Genomic DNA, 7,554 nt, shown 5'->3' with positions numbered 1-7,554 from the left:
GTTGATGATATAAATAGCCGTTGAAAGTGTAATCCTATGTGTAATCTTTGGCATAATTTAAAGGTGGCAGAATCATTTATGGTTCGACTCCGGCGGCACTACCGCCACACCTATTTCTGCCTATTAATAGTAGTGTAAAGCGTAATCTTTGGCATAATTTAATGGTGGTAGAATCATTTGTGGTAGAATCACTTATTTCTGCCTATTAATAGTAGTTCTATGTTCTATGTAGTTCTATGTTATTGTTGCTGCTGTGTTCTGGTTTGAAGGGTGTGATAAGGCGTTCCAGCTTAGTCCTCAGAGACAGCGGCGCATCTGTGTTCGACCTCAGGTTCGACATCTAATCCTATCTGGGGTTGATTACATATGTCCATGGACGACAGTAGCCAGTTACCATCAGGTGGACTGCATGCTCGTCTGGTACACCTATATTATATATAAAAAAACTATGTATGATAACAAGTAATTTAATTAAAAAATGAAAAATCCAACTATTAAAAAGGCTGAAGAAGAATTTTCAAAAACAGTTAAATGGGCGTTTCATTATTTTTATCCAGAAAGCCAAAATACAAAGTTTCATATCTGCTTCAAAAATAAAGATGTTCAAGCGATATTATCCTATTTTATTTTATCCTCGTAGTGCTCATTTACGCTATATAAAGAACCTATGTGTAAAATTCCAGCACGCTAAAGTTCAGCCCTTTCACTTTACGTTGATGTCTGGCACAGCTACTTACTCATTTAGTCAGACAGTCATCTCGATGTGTTATATATATATGTATATATATAATGTATGTATAATCTCCTTATAATTTCCTTTATTTTGATACCCTACTGGTTTGGTTAACTTTTTTTAAAACGTGTTATTATTTCGGAAAAATATCCACCATTTACGCTTTATAGAATATATAACTTCAGTAATTCAAAGTTCCAGTCATAATTGTACCTCATTAGAGGTAGAATTTAATTATTTTTATCCAATAAGCCAGATACAAAATTTCATAGTGTTTGCTTCAAAATTGACGGGGTTGCTTCGGGGTCAAAAGGGGTTAAATAGGTGTGTCCTTGTTCCTTTTCAGAAAGCCAAATACTCGATTTTATAGTAGTTGCTTCAAAATTAAAGGATTTCAAAAAAACTGTCATACCCTATTTTACCCACTTAAGGGTAAATTTTCCAAAAGGCCTTTCTTAGTACTTATTTACGCTATATAGCGAACCCATGTGCAAAATTTCAGAACTCTAAGTTGAGTGGTTTTGACTGTACGTTGATTTCTGAAAAATGAAAAAGTCATTTAGTTTGTCAGTCAGTCAGTGACCTTGCTATTTTATATATATACAAATATGTTTTTATAATCTCCGTTTAATTTCCTTTCATTTGATACGCTACTCGATAGGTTCGGTTAACTTTTTTTTTAAATATGTTAGTATTTCGCGCCAAAAATCCGCCATTTTGATTTTTTTCTTCTAACACCTATCTAAGGACACTCGGGTCATTGAGACTTAATTATTAGACATTACTTAATTGTCGACATTCGGCTAAATAAAGAAAGACAAACATACAAGATACGCGCGAAAAACATAAGTTTAATCAATCAATCAATCAATCAAATTCCTTCTTAGTATAGTAACAATAGGTATTTTTAGAACTAAACAATTAAACCCCAATTTAAAAAAAACATAGGCCGCACATCTATTACTTTATAGATGAACTATATAGTTTTGTCCGCGGCAATGTAGTTACGTAGTCTGTGTAGACTGATACAACATCTTTCTTTAGTAGTCGTCATCATCATCTAGTGTCTGAAAATAATATAATGTAATTTTTATTTTTATATGCATGGAACATCTTTCACAGGTAAATAGTAGTACGGAAATATACATAATTAAAAATATGTAGCTATACTAATATTATAAAGAAGAACGCCACTTATTGCAAGTGCTATTTAATTTGAGGTTGTACAGTTAAACACACAAGATTAATATTTTGCATTACAAATCGCAGTTAAAAGGGTGTTAACTGTACGATTTTTTCACCCTGTCATACATAGCTCTCGTGGCGCAGTGGTTAGCGCGTTCGGCTGGAAAGCTCGAGAGGACGGTGGTTCGATTCCACCCGAGAGCGTTTTGTGTGGTGGTTTGATTTTTTATTTCTTACATATTTTTACTTTTTTTCCTTTCTGAATTTGTTTTGTTACGTATTTTTTTGATAGTTTCCTCTTTTGAATATATTTTTCACTTTTTTCTTTAATTTTGTTCTTTATATCATTATAGTTTTTGTTTATTTCCATAAAACATACATGTATTTATAGATATGGTATATCTATCAAAAAGTGTTTAATTACATCAAAAGTGGAATATCAAAGAGTATTTAATTTCAAAGTATGTTATGTTAACGTAGATGTGCTTCACCATAACGGCCAATGATAATTATTTTGTAACACGTACATAACTGAAATATCCGATGTGCGTGTTAGATTTGAACCTTAGACCCCACCATTGAGAGGCTAAGTTTCAACCACAAGTCTATCACTGCGGGCCTTTGCGACAAAGGGCGTCCAGAACACCATGCGGCGGAGGGGAGCACATGTAATGTTACCCCTCATAAATAAAATTGGCCAAGTGCTAGTCGAACTCGCACCCGGATGGTTCCGTACCACCAAAATTTTCATTTTTCTCTTTTTTATTTTTAGTATTTTTTTTATTATAGCTGCCTTTGAAGTAAATGCATTATAAACATTTTAACCACCTATTACCATTCAATAAATAAAGCGAAAAAAATAAAAATATGCGGCTTAAATTGCTGTTTCTTTTGATTGCGTTGACATAGAAGTTTGATTTTGTTATAGCTTAAAGGTATCATAGACGTGTATTTGATATGAGTTTTCATTTAATACCTCTACGCGTTCATGAGCAGAGGGGTAGTAACTTAAAAATTATTAAAAATAATATAAAATTACGGTTTCAGCAATTTTTCCTTTATCTTTATCTGACGTTGCTTCGTGCCATATTTCAAGATTCTGACTTCACAGGAAGTAGTCTGTAGATTTTGATTCCCTTGCAGTTTTTGAAAATTTGTGCATATTTAAACGTTAAACGGCTGTATCATACATACAGCTCCAAGGGACCGTATACCTAAGTATTTGATATAAATGTCAGCTTAATACCTCCACACGTTCCCGCGAAAATGGGTCTTTATAGACGGACGGACAACAGAGTGATTCTATAAGGGTTCCGTTTTTTCCTTTCGAGGTACGGAACCCTAAAAACGCTATCACTTCAATGATTGTGATTTATATTACGTAAAATTGCAAATTACTGGACAATTTAAACACTAGTTTTCTTGTTCTATCATCGCAGAGCCAAAACAACTGAAATAAGAACCATTAAACTCCAAAAATAGGTTTATTTATGATTTAGACGCGCGTTAAGAGCGGATTTTATGATAGTTCACCCCTAAAAGTAATTCTGCCTATTAAAGTCAATATTTGGCCTTGTGGTTAAAAATAAAAGAACACCTATTTCACCGTTTTAAGAAAATCAACCCTTAAGGCCGTCAGGTGGAGGTTAGAACTAGAGGGAGAGGGAGCTTCTGGGCTTGCGCACGGCAAGAATGTAAGTTCTAACCGCCCAGCCTGTGACCTCGGGAAGGACCACTGTTGTGAGGCTCAAGAGGTGTGAGAGGGGGTTTTAGTGAGTTATTAATCCCACATACCGCCGTGTCACACCCACGATTCCAGGTAGCTACGGTTCCCATAGGTAGAGACGTCTGTGATGGTTTTTCACACACCAAGGGAAAAAACATAATGATGTTTTTTCTATTAGGGGTCAGAGAATGACATGCTTTAACTCGAAAAAATACACGGTTCCTATATATAGTATAGTAACTGTATCCTACAGGAACCGTGTACTTAAAAGGAGTTTCATTATAGTTCATTTAATAAAGTTTTAGCGTATTTTCCTCAAGGAAGTTGGACCAATAGTTAAACAGGAAGGAAGAAGTAATGAATAGGTAAAGGTACACAGGAACGAACAAAATATGTAAAGAATACTTGCATTATTGAAATATTAACATTGTCAAAGTTACAAAATTTCATTTATATGTATGTCGTGTTATTTTTTTGGAATGCGGCCGAAACCACTGGTACCTATTGCTAGTATGTGTATTACTTCTACGTACGTTACCGGAATTAGGTAACGCTTCTTAATACCTACTCTTATTTATTTAAGAAAACGATGATCTGATTTCAATTTCAAATCTATATAACAGTAGACAATAGGAAAGAGTACTACAATTATATACATCATATGTTAATTGTTGGAATATAATATTTAATGAAAGAAGAGAGTCGCATTTTCTTTACGAGTATATTCACAGCCTTACCCCATACTCACACCTCAATATACCACTGCCTTTTAATAAAAGCCAAGCGTAGCCACAATTTCAGCCAGATAAATTAACGGAAGCAATGTCTGAGCCACTGCGGCAACTGGATTAATAAACCTAGTGACGTATCAAACAAAAATTTATTAGCGAGCGACCAGAATGATTCATTAACCAGATTACGCGGGTGGCAACACGAAAATTGCCGATGAGAGAATAAAATTTCAATTACAACGGCATCAGTATACATAATTGTGTCGTGAAGTTACGAGCGGCGCGTAATTACAACGTGTTTTATATGTAAAAGGCCAATCTATCTTGATTATGTTCGGTTGTGCTCAGAATGTAGCAATAAATTTGATGTTAATCAGCGAGGTCAGATCGTTCGGTGGCCAATATCGTGGGAGGTACTTTGCGGAGTCGGGGCTTCTGTTTTATCCCGTGTGATCTCACGTGACTCCGCCCGGGGCTCAGGCGACAAATCCTTTGTCGGACTCCATTCGAATTTCCCTCTTCATATGTGGAAAAACACGGGGCGGTTTGTCGATAGCGCGGAACGGCGTATTCTGTCAAAAACACGTACCAACAACGTACAACGAGTGCATTATGAGGATTTATGGACATCCGTTTAATTGCACTCCGTGGCTTTTTTTGTTTTGACACAGTGTGACCCTCCTTACATTATATAATTTAATAAAGTAGGTGTCTAGATCGATGGATGGAATTGAAATATAACTATGAAATAAATTTGGAATTTATTAAATTAGCAAATGTAAACCCATTCTGCCTATGTCACAGCCAACTAGCTTCACTAACCATTTGATAAGGAGTCTAACCTCTTCACCAAACGGTGCAGTTCGACCAGAGGAGATGTATAATTATCATATGGTCCAAACAGTGAATACAACAGTGATAACCTAGTGGTTAAGAAACTCGGCCAGTCGATTGAGGGGTCCGAGGTTCAAATCCCAGACCTCTGATTTTTCAAATTTATGTGCGTATTAGAAATTAATTACCACTTGCTTAAACGGTGAAGGAAAACATCGTGAGGTAACCTGCACACCTACAATTTTTTTTTAAGATTTAAAAAAAAAAATGAAATACAAAGGAATGTGAAGTCTATCAATACGCACTTGGCCAGCGCGGTGGACTGTGGCCTAATACTTCTCATTCTGGGAGGAGATCCATAACCCAGCAGTGGGACAGTAATGAGTTGATGATAATGATATGATCCAAAGGTGGTAAAACCATCTGTGATTCGACCCCGGCAGCGCCACCGTCGTACACACATAAGACAGCAATATTATGCACTTCTGTGTGCCGGTTTGAACAGTGTAGTAAGGGAGATATACTTTTTCGAGGCAGATTAATCCTGAGGAGTAGCGGCGCATCAGTGGCCGACCCCAGGAATCTGGGCTTGTCTGGGGCTGATTGCAAATGTTTATCGGCAGAAGTAGCGACTTGACATCAGGTGAACTGCATACTCATCTGCCAATTCTATAATTATTAGATAATACCAAAAAAATATATTATGGCAAATAATTTCGTTCGACAACTTTTAAATATTTGTCGAGCTAAGTAGTAGCTCAATGTTTTTTTCATTTTTTGCCACCTAGCGCTGAAACTCACTCTTTGAGTTGCAGAAATCAGAATTAATATATTATTTGTAATTCTCAATATAGCGCCTGCAAGCGACAATATTGCTGGTATTTCTCACAGATTTGTTACATTAGTTAGTGTAAAAATATTTACGTGACCCAAACATAGAAAAGTACTGTCAAAAGTAGCGAAAAAAATAACGACTGCCTTCAGAACTTTCAAATAATCATATCGGTATAAATGTTTTTTAACATGAACAGCAACGATGTAGGCCTTTGATTTTATTCTATATTTTCGTAATTACTGTTTGTTTTGTGAAATATGTATAACTTTATAACTTACAGCTTATAAATAATGTAATTTGTGTAAATTTCCATAATTTGGACCCACCCGGTCACAGGGCACTGACGCGCTGCGGCGCCATGCGAGTGGGTGAGTCAAATTCAGCTTGGGCTTAAGTATCGGGCTTAGGTATCAAATATGAGGTCGGTCACAGATACGCCGCTATCCCTGATGACAAAGCTGGAAGGCCTCGGCATCCTTAAAATCAAAACTCAGCAGCGCTTCACACCAATGTTATTAGGCAGAAATAGGTGTGTCGATGGTGCCGCAGAACTCCACCCACAGGGAGCTCCACCACCTTCAGGAATGTCTTAACATATCGTCAAACCCAGAACGTAGAAGCGGTAAACAATTATTTCGCTGCCATTTGCCTCAATTTTGCCATCAAATTAAAAATATTCCGTAAAATACGGCTATCCCACAGTACGAGTGCCCTCCAAGGTAATATTCATTACTTGCATAATAATTTACGATTCCAAATAATACAGACAAAGGCCTGTCCTGTGGAAATTAAAAGACCCAACCACAGCAAATATCACTTAAATAAAACTTTCTCCAAAACATAGCCCCTTTGTTAATTTAATACGGTGTTAAGGCAAATGTCTCCTTTCAAGCGAGTAACATTAAAAATATGATATATGTATAATAAATATTAAATTATAAATATTACAAATAAACGACTGGGTTATTGAATGACAACCCATTATTAATGCTCAATCATTTATATTTGGACTTGCAATTAGAATGCAGAAATCAGAAATGGGCTAATGTCGATCTTGGTAGGCAGAACATTGGATAGATTGATATATTAAAGACGAACTTATACCGATCTATCACTGTCTTCATTTCGATACTCGTTAAAATTTCCGTCTAGATACATACGGTATATAACTACAGTTAAACAACTATTTTTTTCTTTATTCTTTCTCAGACCCTTAGGTAAAAATCTATCTCATTTGTATTGAAGCTCTAATTTATACATCTCGCTTCTCTCTGCTCGCCGACAGTGGGACAAAGTCCTTAAAGAGGTCGCATCCTAATTTTTATTTTTTGACGTCAGTCCTTCTTTATTGCATTAATTCCGAAGTCGTAGATCGTTATTATATTCCCAATTTTTTCTAACCCAATGAAATTTATAACTCCGTAAATTATAAAAACCATTTCAATGCGGTACCTCTTGATAAATGACTGATGTATCATTATGAGATATTTTAATCTTAGGTGAAGAAATA

General features: G+C 35.8%; 1 non-coding gene across 1 annotated transcript; it reads left to right on the top strand.

Moving 5' to 3' along the window:
- The first annotated feature begins 2,047 nt into the window (after positions 1 to 2,047).
- On the top strand, positions 2,048 to 2,122 carry TRNAS-GGA (transfer RNA serine (anticodon GGA)). Its single transcript has one exon. It is a non-coding gene; the product is annotated as a tRNA-Ser (tRNA).
- The last annotated feature ends 5,432 nt before the right edge of the window (positions 2,123 to 7,554 follow it).

The sequence above is a fragment of the Epargyreus clarus genome, unplaced genomic scaffold (assembly GCF_041222505.1).
Source record: "Epargyreus clarus isolate Ecla_fem2 unplaced genomic scaffold, WU_Ecla_fem_2.2 ptg000007l, whole genome shotgun sequence".
Lineage (NCBI taxonomy): Eukaryota > Metazoa > Arthropoda > Insecta > Lepidoptera > Hesperiidae > Epargyreus > Epargyreus clarus.
The sequence above is the reverse complement of the archived record's forward strand: the minus strand, read 5'-3'. Positions and strand labels throughout refer to the sequence as shown.